Source organism: Hibiscus syriacus, unplaced genomic scaffold (genome assembly GCF_006381635.1).
Source record: "Hibiscus syriacus cultivar Baekdansim isolate YM2019G1 unplaced genomic scaffold, ASM638163v2 tig00110569_pilon, whole genome shotgun sequence".
NCBI lineage: Eukaryota > Viridiplantae > Streptophyta > Magnoliopsida > Malvales > Malvaceae > Hibiscus > Hibiscus syriacus.
The window spans coordinates 1,107,087-1,120,760 of record NW_024062784.1 but is presented as its reverse complement, the minus strand read 5'-3'; positions in this window follow the sequence as shown (position 1 = coordinate 1,120,760).

The following is a 13,674-nucleotide window of genomic DNA, read 5'->3' as shown; positions in this document are numbered from 1 at the left end:
TTTTGAAGCTTTCATCGATCGTCTCCACTCTCCAGTGAACACTGGTATTTGGGAAAAAAATAGGGAAAATGAATATAGGTGCGAGGTGCCTCACGGATTAACATATTAGATTTAATCTCCAAATAAAATTGGGTTAATTATAGAGTTGGTAATCAGAATATCAAATTAATTAATATTTTTAAGATACTTACAAATTGGTCACCAAAATTGATTTAAGAAGATTGGGTTAAACATAAATGAATGAACATAAACGAACATAACCGAACGAACATAAACGCACATAACCGAATGAACATAACCGAACGTTTACGAACGTAAATGAACGAACGAGACCTATGTTCATGTCCGTTCATTTAATTAAACGAACAAAAAATCTTATTCATGTTCTTTCATTTAATAAATAAACACACATAAATGAATTTCCCGCTGCACGATTCATGAACGGTTCGCTGAACGTTCAGTTCATTTACATGCCTACTTCCGATATTATAATGTTACAAATATAAGAAGGGTAATAAAGAAAAGTAAGGTAGTTGACTTGTCGAGGTATATTAATCGTTGTTTTACTAAAATATTATTATTTGGTTAAATATCACAATTAATTGTAAACTAATGCAATGATCTATTGTGTAACTTAACAATATTTTTGGGATAAACTTTTTCAAATATCATTTACCTTAAATGTAGATTTAAAAATGTCATTAACATTACAATTTTAATACTAATGTTTATGTTTAATTTCAATTATATTACTCTATCGTTAATTCATTAACAACACAATGATAATAATGTGACTCTCTCACCAAAATTAAATTCAACACAATAAACACCTAATCATCAAACTAACTTATTAACTTGTTATAGTTTTAACAAAATTAATATATATTAAATAATAATTTGAATTAATAGCATTTATCCTCACACTAACAGTGTATCTATCCCCAACAACAACCCTTTTGTTTTGCTTAATTTTTCTTTTCCTGCCGCCCCCATATGTGGTTCCATTTCAAGCTCAACTCTTGCTTTTCAATTTATCTTTGTTTCAAGGCATGGGTAAACTTAATTCTTCTGTTTTGTTTAATTCTTATCCCGTTCTTCGCTCTGTTGTCGATGTTAGACAAATTTTTGTTAATTCTCATTCTTTTTTTTCCTGTTAATCTTTTTTCTACCCACGTCGACGCTTTAAATAAGCAATCCATCTCTGCAAGTGGAAAGGGGGGAAAGTATGATAGCTTCGATAGTGTTGGTAATGCTCTGATTGTCTGCGGCTCTCTTTGATAAAAGGATTTTGAAATCTTAAATTGTTTGCCGGATTTCAATGTACGAAGCTAATAGTTTGTAGTATTTGATATGAACGCCTTTTTTGGGTATTTGGAATTGGATCATGCTGAAATGAAATGAGTTTATGCTTGATAATTGATCTGTAGTTATCGCTTAGCAGTTAATTGACACCTACGATTTAGTTTATTAGGATTAAACAAAGGGAAAACAATACTAATGGCCTTTTCTGATATGATTCGTTGTTAATTGAAGCTTTATGGTGGATCGGGTGAAGAAGCCTCAATATGCTATACCCGAATGATTCATAGTTGAAAAATGCGTTGGGGTTTATGAACTTATCCTTATTAGAAGCCTTCACACAGGAAGAATTCTCCTTTGAATTGGTTCCTCCGGAAAAGATTGATTCTTATTTGAAAAGGAAAATAAAGATGATGCATGTCCTATCCTATGAACATATACATTAAAATTGATTGCACATCTTCTTTTCTCATCTTTCTTGACCGAAATTTACCGATGTGGGGGTTTTTTCAGGAAGTAGATGGTATGAATTTAACTCTTGATGAGACCCTGGAAGATTCAAACCCTCATTACTGTAGGATTTTGAGAGAAAAAATGGCTGCACACAAGGCAAATGAGGCTCGTAAAGCAGCACTGGTAGAAGCATCTTGGTGTAGAATACTCCAAGCAGTTTGTTTTTTTTTTCTTTCCACTTCCTTATTCTTGAAATCTTGCAGGATTCGAAGCAAGGAAGCTAATGAACTTCGGTTGAAAGCTGAGAAAACCGCTGCAGCGGCTTGGAGCATATTCAATTGGAGTGATAAAGTATGATATTCCTAACTGCCACAAGAGTGCCTGTCAGATTGAAGCATCCACGATAAATAAAGCAGGTTCGACAAGAAGACTGCTTCTCTTCTTAAGACGTATATCTTTGTCTGTTTCTTTCTTGCTCTATTGTTTTATATATACAATGAAAAAATGAGTTCCCTATCTCTTTTTTCTTAACCTTTTTCGTTTCTTGTATACATGCTTCAAAAATTCAAGATTGGCAGGTGTGAAGAAGAGAACTTGGAAAAGAACAAAGTTCTGCAAAAGGTATGGAAACCTTTCTCATTTCTCTTTCTGCGTCTCATCAATCTTATATGAGTTCTTTTTCCTCTGAAACTTCTCTATAAGCGTTGCTTTGTTTTTTATTATTATTATTATTATTATTATTAGATTTAAATACATCTTTTTTTCAATAAATTGCATAATGATAAAATCCTCTGTTTTTCTGATTTGGCTTCCATGGCATCATTTTTTTGAAGCTCCACAATACCAATGCTCTCCCGAATACCACTTTCTTTAGCTGTTTGATCCAAAAGGTAAGTTTTTAATATTTTCTAAAAGAAAATTTTTCTCTATTTTTTCCCATTTTTATAATTATTTTTCATGCATTCTCACTATAAATCTGTTTCTATTTTATATTTTAATGAATATTTAATTTCTATGTGATGTAACGATATTTTTTAATGTTTTTTGGGTTCAGGTTCTTCAGCTTTGTAGATCATTAAATACCCCGAAGAAGATCCGCAAAATCTGGTGTGATTTTTCTTGATCAATTACCAAGGGGTGAATTCACGAGATAATGTTCTCGAATTTTTTTTTCACGATATGGTGCACATCCCAGATTAATTGTTGGAATGGGGTGAGTTCAATAGTGATCGCCATAGGACGCCATGCAATCCAGGTGACCTTGGAGGACGCCATGCAATCCAGGCGACATACGGGGTGTCATACGAGGGTGACATACGAGCTATATACGAGCCATACGAGCCAATGAGGAGCATGCAACGAGCCATATACGAGCCATACGAGCCAATGGGGAGCATGCAGGAATAGAGAGCCAATGGGGAGCATGCAACGAGCCATATACGAGCCATACGAGCCAATGGGGAGCATGCATGAATAGAGAGGTCGCCATGCAGCCTAGGCGACCTTGTAGGTCGCCATGTAGTCCCGGCGACCTTGTAGGTCGCCATGTAGTCCCGGCGACCTTGTAGGTCGCCATGTAGTCCCGGCGACCTTGTAGGTCGCCATGTAGTCCCGACGTCATTCCCATCATCCATGCACATGCACAGCCACATAGATTCCTTCACGTGCTCCCCGCTGCATGCCTACAGCTCCCAATGCATGCATGTGAACCATTTGAGCCAATGCATGCATGTGAACCATTTGATTATTGGTACAATAATTGAACCATTGATGCGTGAAATCAGCTGATGATATCATAGCTGCAATTGTACAATTATTGGTGGAATAATTGAGGCAGCCGGTTATAAAAGAAAGAAAGAAAGGGAGAAGAGATTGCAGAAGAAAGGGAGAAGAGATTGCAGCCGAGAAAGAAAGAAAGGGAGAAAGGAAAGAAAGAAAGGGAGAAAGGAAAGTAAGAAGAAGAAAGGGAGATAAGGTAAATTTTTTTATATTTAAATTAGTTTATTATTATAAATGTTTAATTTGTTAGTTTAGGGTTTAGGGTAAAACAAAAAGCAGTTAATTAGTTTGTTAGTTTAGGGTTATATGATTGTTAGTTTAAGTTATAGTATACATAAATTAAAAATTATTTAATTAGTATATGTTTGATAGTTATATAGTTAAAAAATAATTAATTAGTTTGTTTTGTTAATAGTTAGTTATATAAAAAAAATTATTTAATTAGTTTGTGTTAGTTAAATAGTTAAGTTATATTTGTTTGTTGAATTTATATTATATAAAAAATTAGTTAGTAAGTTTATTAGTAGTATATTATAATGAAAAAATAGTTTATTAGTTAGTTTTAGTTATATAAAAGAATATTTTATTAGTTGTTTAAGGGTTTAGCGTTTACGTTTAACTTATATTTTAAAAAGTTTAGTTTGTTAGTTTATTAGTTTATTATATTATAAGTTATTATATTAAAGTTTAGTGTTGTAAATTAGTTAGTTAGTTTATATTAGATTATATTAAATGATTTTTTAAATATTGTTGTTTAATTTTTTTTACAGATTCATTCTAATGGCTGACCAAATTCCACTGTTGAGGCTTGACAATGAACATATTTCAAGTCATTTGGGAATAATGGTGAATAAAATATTTGTTTAATGAATTATAATTAATAAATATTTGAATATTATTTTATGATTGTGATAATTTTTTGAAATATTTAATTGTAGGAGGACGAGCAGCGAGTCCTTCGTCTTCGACTACATAAAGTGCCCAAGCCACACCCACTAATAGAAGAAAATCTGCAAGAGGCTGGATTTTGGTATATAACATTTGTGCGAGATTACAAGTTGGTCCCAAGTTTGATCAGTGCGTTGATTGAACGTTGGAGACCAGAAACGCACACGTTTCATTTGCCGTGTGGCGAATGCACGATAACTTTGGAGGATGTGGCAATGCAACTCGGGGTCCAAACTAATGGGATGCCGGTGGTAATGTCACATGAGTTTAATAAGGTGGAACAACTTTGCAACTTGTTTCTTGGGAAAGCGCCCGTACCACCAGAGTGTAAAGGGTGGCGGGTGAGGTTGTCATTGTTGAAGAATGAATTTCAACTTCAATCAAATAGTACGGAGCACGAAATTATATATGCAACACGAGCATATATATTACAATTGATTGGGGGAATTTTGATGCCTGATAAATCCGGTAGTTATGTTCACACTCAGTATCTTCTTTTTTTAACAAATTTTGAGAATTGTAGGCAATATAGCTGGGGTTCGGCGATATTGGCGTTCTTGTATCGTGAGATGTGCAAGGTGTCATTAGTCGTGAATGATAATAATACAGTAGAAATCGGTGGATGTCTTTTGCTGCTACAATCATGGGCTTGGCATAGACTTCCGTTTTTGACACCGATTAGTCGGACTGCGGTTGACTTTCCACTTGCCGGAAGGTAATATGAATCCTCTATTTTAATATAAAATATTTATTAAAAAATATTTATTTTGATTAAAATTATTGAACAAAATGTCTCTATTTTTGTTTTGATTGATATACAGATGGATGCATAAAATTGAAGGCACAGGGTTGGTGCACAACAACATTAAAGAGTTCAGGTTGAAGATCGACATTAAGGCCAAAAAAGAGGTATGCATAATTTGTATTTTTTTAATTATTATTTAAATTAACTATATTATTTGATTTAAATAAATTTTATTGTTTTTGTAATTTTACAGTTTAATTGGAGACCATACATGAATGAAGAATTATTTGCGTTGATACCGCACGATATTTTAGATGGGTTTCAATTTTGGTGTGCTGTTACACCATTGATCAATTTTGCTTTTGTTGAGATCCAATTTGGGGATAGAGTGCTGAGGCAATTCCACTTCCACCAACCTATTCCGCGGAGTCCATGAGATCATGACCTCCTCCAAAACTTAGATGGTCGTCGTCCAGTGAATTGGGTTGAGACGCATGACGACCTGCACAGATTTGATGGTTGTCGTAAAGAAAGCGTTAATTGGGTTGAGAAGCATGCAACCTACATTAATGCTTGGAACAATAGGGCTTCTTTCATGCCAACTCTTGACGCCATTCAAGACGACGACTTTAATTTTGAGACTTCGGCTTACCTTGCTTATTTTTTGGATAATGGAAAGCCGTTCCTCACAACAATAGTAGAGAGGCGACAATTTTTGAGGTTTAAAAAAAGATTTGGTAAAGCTGAATACTCTCTACCGAGTAGGAGTGGGAGTTCATCTCTACAAACTGAAGCGGAAATGACCGATGTGGATAATAGCGCACCACAATCGTTGCATCACGCAGTTGATGATTCTACTGGCCCGGCATACATACCAGAGTTTGTGCAGCCTGAGGCACCCATATATTCTCCTACGTTTTCGTCGACGTATGACTTTGAACACATGACAGTTCAAATACCCCCAATGAATGAGGGGGATGGGTACAATACTCCTGAGCCACAACGGCCACAACGTATCAGACGTCCGCCCCGACATTATCATTCAACAACACCCCGACATCGACAACAATTGTAAACTCGTTTGCTATTTATTACAAATTATTTATTGAAATTAGACTACTTTTTTTAACCTTAACAATGATTTTTAGTATCAAATCATTACTAGTATCAAATAATTAAATATTTAGTAAATCAACTATTTTAAATCATTAATAAATTCGACTATGTATAAATTTAAACTCAGTAATCCACACTTGTACACTCATTTGTTAGTATTATATAATTATTAGTAATAATTATTAAATCATTAGTATTAAATCATTATTATAAATAATTACTAAATAATAACTAAATAATTATTATAAAATCATTATTATAATGATTATTATCAAATCATTATTAAATCATCAAATCATTAAATATTTAAATCATTATTAAATCATTTTTATAATGATTATTACTAAATCATTATTATAATGATTATTATCAAATCATTACTATAATGATTATTATCAAATCATTACTAAATCATCAAATCATTAAATATTTAAATCATTATTAAATCATTTTTATAATGATTAATAAATACATAGAAATACATATATGATTACTAATGATGAGGCCTATATCTTGGTAAATTAGGACAATTGTTTTTTGAATGGCCTTCACCCCTACATAATCCGCATCTCTTTGCTTGACCTCTCTCTATAGCATGAAAATCCATACTGGTATGAATTCGAGTGGACTCAGGTCGACCCTTTGGACTTCTGCGAAGCATTGGATTTGGTAGCCATTCATCATGATCCTTTTTGGGCCAATATGATTCATTCGGGATCTGTCTGAACATATAGCTGTAGACATTTAATATCCTACGTAGGTGGAAGCATTCATCAACATAAGTGTATGCGCTTACACCAGCATACATACATGCAGCGACTGCATGAGCACATGGATATTTCCATGCCTGAAAACGACCACAATCACACCATTTGTGTCGTAAATCAACTCTAAATGTTTGATCTTCTCCTCCGACGTTACGACGTATGCACGACACGACAAAAGTATGACCAACTCGGTCGAAATTATGAACAACCATTGATGTTGCCAATCGCTCATTTGCTTCCATTGATTCCACCACTGTAGGAGCCCAAGTTTTACCTCTATTTATGAGACTCTCAATTTCCTTGCCTTTGTCCGACCAAACTTTACCCAGTCTAAAGTACGTTTCTTTCACCACACTCGCTATTGGGAGATGGCGTGTACCTTTTAGTACCGAATTAATGGCCTCAACAAGGTTTGTGGTCATATGTCCGTATCTCCGACCTTCATCGTATGCTTGCGACCATTTTTCCCGCGGTATTTTTGAAGCCCACTTCCAAACACGCTGATCATCGTAAAATACCTTCAAATTCTCCAATCTCTTGTCAAAATTTGGTCGACGTAGTTCGTATCCTGTTCCATAATATATTGTGTTAAACCGCAATTAAAAAAACCACGTAAAAAATACACAAATATTGAAAATAAAACTTACCCATGCTGACTATCTCGCTACGAATATGTACGTTATGAAACTGGTCGATACTATTCTTGCCAATATGACGGATACAAAATGTCGGATATGCATACGGAGGTATCCAACGACTTCCTGGTCGTTCAATTGCCGCCAAAATACCCGTTCCTCTATCGGATATCAAGCAAACTCCATCTTCACGAACGACATATTGACGTAGATTGGTCAGAAAGAAATCCCAAGGCTCTGTTGTCTCTCCCTCAACAATGGCGAATGCAATTGGGAAGATATTTCGCTCACCATCTTGAGCAACTGCCATCAAAAGTACATGCCTATATTGACCATACAACCACGTACCATCTACTTGGATCATACGTTTGCAAAATGGAAATCCTTCAATACATGCCTTGAATGCCCAAAATAGTCTATGAAATATTTTCTTCCCTGGCAGAAGTTGACCTTCTTCGTCATATGCGGGCATGGTTTGAGACTTCACTATAGTTCCTGGGATAAATCGCTTTATTGATTATAGCAAATGTGGTAGCTCATTGTACGATGTATCCCAATCTCCATACGTCAACTTCATTGCCTTCATTTTCGCATTCCACACCTTGCCATATTTTACTTGATATCCAAATTGGCTTCGAATAGATGCAGCTAACACTGAACAAGATATCCTTGGATCCTTTTCAACCACCGCCTTCACGTATTCACATATTACATCGGAGTCCAATAGTCGGTGGTCTTGTTCGATGGAGTTTCGCAAACATGTGTGCGAACCATTGTACCTCGTGATGACCCAAACATCGTGCCTTTGATTTTTCGACACTCTGATCTTCCACTTGCACTCTGGGCCATATTTTACACACTTTGCGTATAGGGTTTTCTGGTTGGACTCTGCAACATGGACATCAACATGGCATTTGATGCAGTACTCTTTAATCGCCAGCGTAGCTTCATTTTTTCCTCTGAATTGCACCCAACTGAAAATTCACCAGAATTATCGAATGATTCAATCATTTGGTACGGAGGTAAATGTGGCATGTCTGGGAATTCAGGTGCCCTCATTGCATCATAATCTATCTCGTACATGTGAGGTGTAGCTTCATACGGTGTCGGAACTTCATCAATTGCACCTCCACCGAAAATATTTTCGTCGCCGCCCAAAACGGGTTCTTCAGTTTCTTCATCTTCGCTTGAATCATCATGAATTTCTCCCCATCGATTTTCAGCGTCAATATCAACAACCAATTCCGGTATGTTTCTCGTCTCATACTCTGCTGCTGTAGATGTCCCCCCGACTTCATTTACACTTTCCAATAGTGCCCTAAAACTGTTCGGGAACCTGTATGTCGGCTCCTCAAACTGACTATATAAAGCCATTTCAGATGGATTTTGAGCCACACCTCTTGATGACCCAGGAACATCACATATGTTACGCACATCAACAAATAATTCAATAACTGCTATATTGGTTGACTCATGTAATCCAATCATGGTTCCAATATCATCATCTTCTTCAAGTGGAACTGCAGCATATCTGACTGGGTTAGAGCATATCATAAACCTATACCTCAAACCATCAACTGCAGCTCGAATTTTTCTTTCTATCTTATGATTCATTTCTATAAATGTGATGTCTTTTTTGAACATCATATTTATTGGTTTTTCAGACTGAAAAACTACTCCGACCTCATTTTCCATAATCTGTCCATTATAATGGACAATCGTGAAAAAGTTGCTGCTCATTTTCTCTACAGATAAAAAAATAAATTAATTTAGATTAAAAAATTAGATAAGATAATTTCATAAATTATTAAATATAATATAATATACTATTATATTAATGATCAAATAAAATTTATTATTTAACTTGATTGATTGCTTACTAATAAACCTAATAATGATTTGATAATTACTATTAATCTAATGATTTGATATTTAATGATTTAATAATAATATGATTTAGTCATAATCACTAATAATTATTTATTATAAATATTTAATGATTTAGATTTGATACTAATCATTTAGTAATTATTACTAATAATAATGATTAGTTTGATAATATTTTTTATTTTTTAAAAATATCAAACAAATTTGTTAGGCAAAACTGTCGAGATAATGTTCTCGAAATAATTATTTCGCGAGATAATGCGTTGTCCGGATTATTTCATTCAATTATTTTTTACTTCTTACTAATATACACATACAATGTAAATTAAACAAAATATTTTTAAAACAACACTAAATATTTTTAAACACAATATTTTTTAAAACGGAAATTATCTCGCACAAATTAGTTTATATAATCTAATATAAACTTACTAACTAACTAATTTACACATACACAACAACAAAAAATGGACAACAAAAAATAATAAATTACTCACGTCTTTATGCCTTCTTCCTTTACTTTCTTTTCCTGCCTTGTTTCTTTCTTCGAATCAATCTGTACGTGGGCAAATATTGTGAAATAATGTCATGTATGTGTAAACAAAATATTTATTTAAACAACAATAGCTCCCACAAATTAATTTTATATAATCTATATATATAATATACTTAAACTTAAACTAATCTATTATAATATAACTTAGTTAAAATAACAAACTAATTAAGCACTAATTAATTTTTTTATAACTAATAACTTCAACTTCAACGAACAACCTAATATACGTTTAAAGACACTAACAAATTAATTAATATTTTTTATATTTAATAACTTAAACTAAGAAACTAATTAACTAATTTTTTATATAATATAATATATAACTTAAACTAATAAACTAATATAATATAACTTAAACTAACAAACTAATAATTTATACTAACAAACTAATTAACTAGATTTTAATTTTACCCTAAACCCGAAACTAACAAACTAATAATTTCATATAATAAACTAAATTAAACAATAAAAAAATTACCTCACGAACTATGTTTGAGCCTTTATCTTCTTTTCTTCTTCTTCCTTTTCTTTCTCTCGGCAAAGTTTATATGTGCTGGTTCTGCTTGTGCTTCTACCCTAAACCCCATATCCTTTATATAAAGCAACTGAGCGTTGGACAGAGTCATTAAATTTGATTGTTGAAGCAAATAATATTAGCATTGTCGTCTAACTATTGAGCATTGAAAGGCTGACAGCTAAATTAACGCTGCAATAACGCAACTATAGATGCAACACATACAGCTACGGGTGCAGGAATCTCTCAGCTATGATGCAACGCATGCATGCAGCTACATCAACTACAGGACCAGACCTTGGTCGCCGAGACTCCATGGCGACCTACCTACCACGCCGCCGTGACCTACACCGTTCGACGTGCATGGCCATGCACAGTTCCCACGTCCCATGCACAGCATGCATCTGCATGGCCATGCACAGTTCCCACGTCCCATGCACAGCATGCATCCCCTCCCCCATGCATTCCCACATCCCATGTTGATTGCATGGTGACCTTTGCAAAATACACACAGGGCGCCCGAATGCCATGGCGACCTTGGAGGTCGCCCGGATTGCATGGCGACCTCCAAGGTCGCCTGGATTGCATAGCGTCCTATGGCGATCACTGTAGAATTTACCCCATTCCAGCAATTAATCTGGGATGTGCACCATATCGTGAAAAAAAAAATTCGAGAACATTATCTCGTGAATTCACCCATTACCAAGTCTAGCCTTAAAGGTAGGCAACCGTTCAGAAACATTTATCAGATGATATTTTTCCTGTTTGATTCTGTTAAGTTTTCAAGTTCAAATATTCCTTGTCGGATTAGAATAGATTTTGACATTAAACGGTGCAACCTTAAGATTCCATTTAATGAAATCTATGTATTTGTATGAATTTGGTTCATACACACACACACATATATATATATATATTCATTTCTCCAAGTTCATATTCATTAAGTTGATTAATTACTGAAGTTATAGCTCATTTGCAATTTTGTTTGGTTTTCCTGTGCAGGTGTTCTGGTAAGAATTATATTTCATGGCTCCAGAAGCTATCGATTCTGCTCTGATGTCGTCGCATATCGAGACCTTAACTTGGTTGTCGACTGAACATGTAGAGGAAGCGGGTCCGGCCGATACTTTACCTATGTCGGAAGCTCCAGCGTGTTCTTTGTGTCTAGTAGTTGTAACCAGGTTTCAAATTACGGTCTGAAAATATGATAGAGCCCGTGAATTAGTGGTTTCGCCGCCGTCCAAGTTACCCATTACACCCGTAATAGCGCCCAATAGCGCCTGTGACGACCACAATCACGGTAAACCCGAAATGACCGAAAACGCGACCGCTACCACGATTTGAAACCCTGGTTGTAACATTCCTGAAACCACTGCCTTCTCCGAGTAATATCGGTACGAGAAGTAAGTATTCGAGAAGGCCGCTTGAGTAATATCGGTACGAGAAGTAAGTAATACCTGGTTTGGGTGTTTTGAGTTCGTATAAACATCAAGTATCGAAACAAGTGAAAACAATCAAGATCATAAATTCCTCACCTAGAAACCAAGTAGGATAACATAAGATATGCCTTTATGTGACAGTAGGGAAACAGTTAGGACACCCGAGTTACTTTAGTATTATGACGATCGACCTTTTTTGTAGATATCCATATGATGTCTATTGGTATGCATCCGATGCACGTAAATTTCGGGTCGGTACAAATTTTGATGCACGAAAATTTCGAAATCACACCTCATCCTCGACTAGGTCCAAGATGTGAGCTTTCTATGCAATGCATGCAACTTTAGGTCCTCACCCCGACTTTTCAAGAATCTAAGGTAGACTAAAGGCTATAAGTTTCGATGCACGTAAATTCTGGTTCTTATCTCGAAGCTATCACGTTTTAGATAGATTAGTGTGTTGTCCGAGAAGCACGTAAATTCCTCCGACCACACCACTTGGCCTATCTCACGCCTATTATGTGTTTTCATGCGCAGGTTAAAGGAGGATCGTCGAGGAGCCTATCGCGTCTGTACATTCCATACTAGATGTTTTGCAGAGTATGTCTTGAGTAAATTTAGAAGGCACGTATTGTATATGGACCTTGTACTATTCGAGTCATAACTCTTTTGGTTTAAAACTAAATGGATATATTTTAATTTGGGAGACTCTAGTATGTTTTGTAAACTTTAAGTATGATATCAATTATGCTAGGATGATGAATGATTTGGTAATTATAAACGTTTTTGAAAAGAAATTTTCGGGTTGACCATCTCGGTGGTTCTTTGTAACATCGTAATCTATAGATCTTCGAGTCGGACTAAATTAGGGTGTTATAGATTCGATTGTTCTTGAGAATCGACAACCCGATTGTCTTAGAAACAATAATATGTTCTCTGTCCAACTATGAATTTTTTAAATATATTTTCCTTAAAAGTAACTTAGAATAAACTACATATTTAGTACCTAAATAATTAATTTTGGTTTATTTCAATACTTAAACTTTTAATTTTTTTCAAAACAATATCTAATATTTAATTTTTATTTCATTTTAATACTCCACTCAAAATTTTAAAAAAAATCAACTATTGATGGTGGTTTGAATGATCCAATTGTTCTTGAGAATCGACAACCTGATTGTCTTAGAAACGATAATATGTTCTCTAGTCAGACTATGGATTTTTTAAATATATTTTCCTTAAAAACTTTAGCATAAATTATACATTTAATACTTAAATTATCAGTTTTGATCAATTTTAATACCTAAATTTTTAATTTTTTCAAAACCATATGTAATGTTTAGTTTTTGTTTTATTTTAGTACATCACCATTAAAAACTTAACGTGCTTATCTAAACTATCAATTTTGGTTCATTTTAGTATCTAAACTTTCAATTTCTTTCAAAACTTAATGTTAAATTTTGAACGGATACTAAAATTAAATAAAAACTAAACTTTTGTATGGTTTTAAAAAATTAAAAGTTTAGATATTGAAAT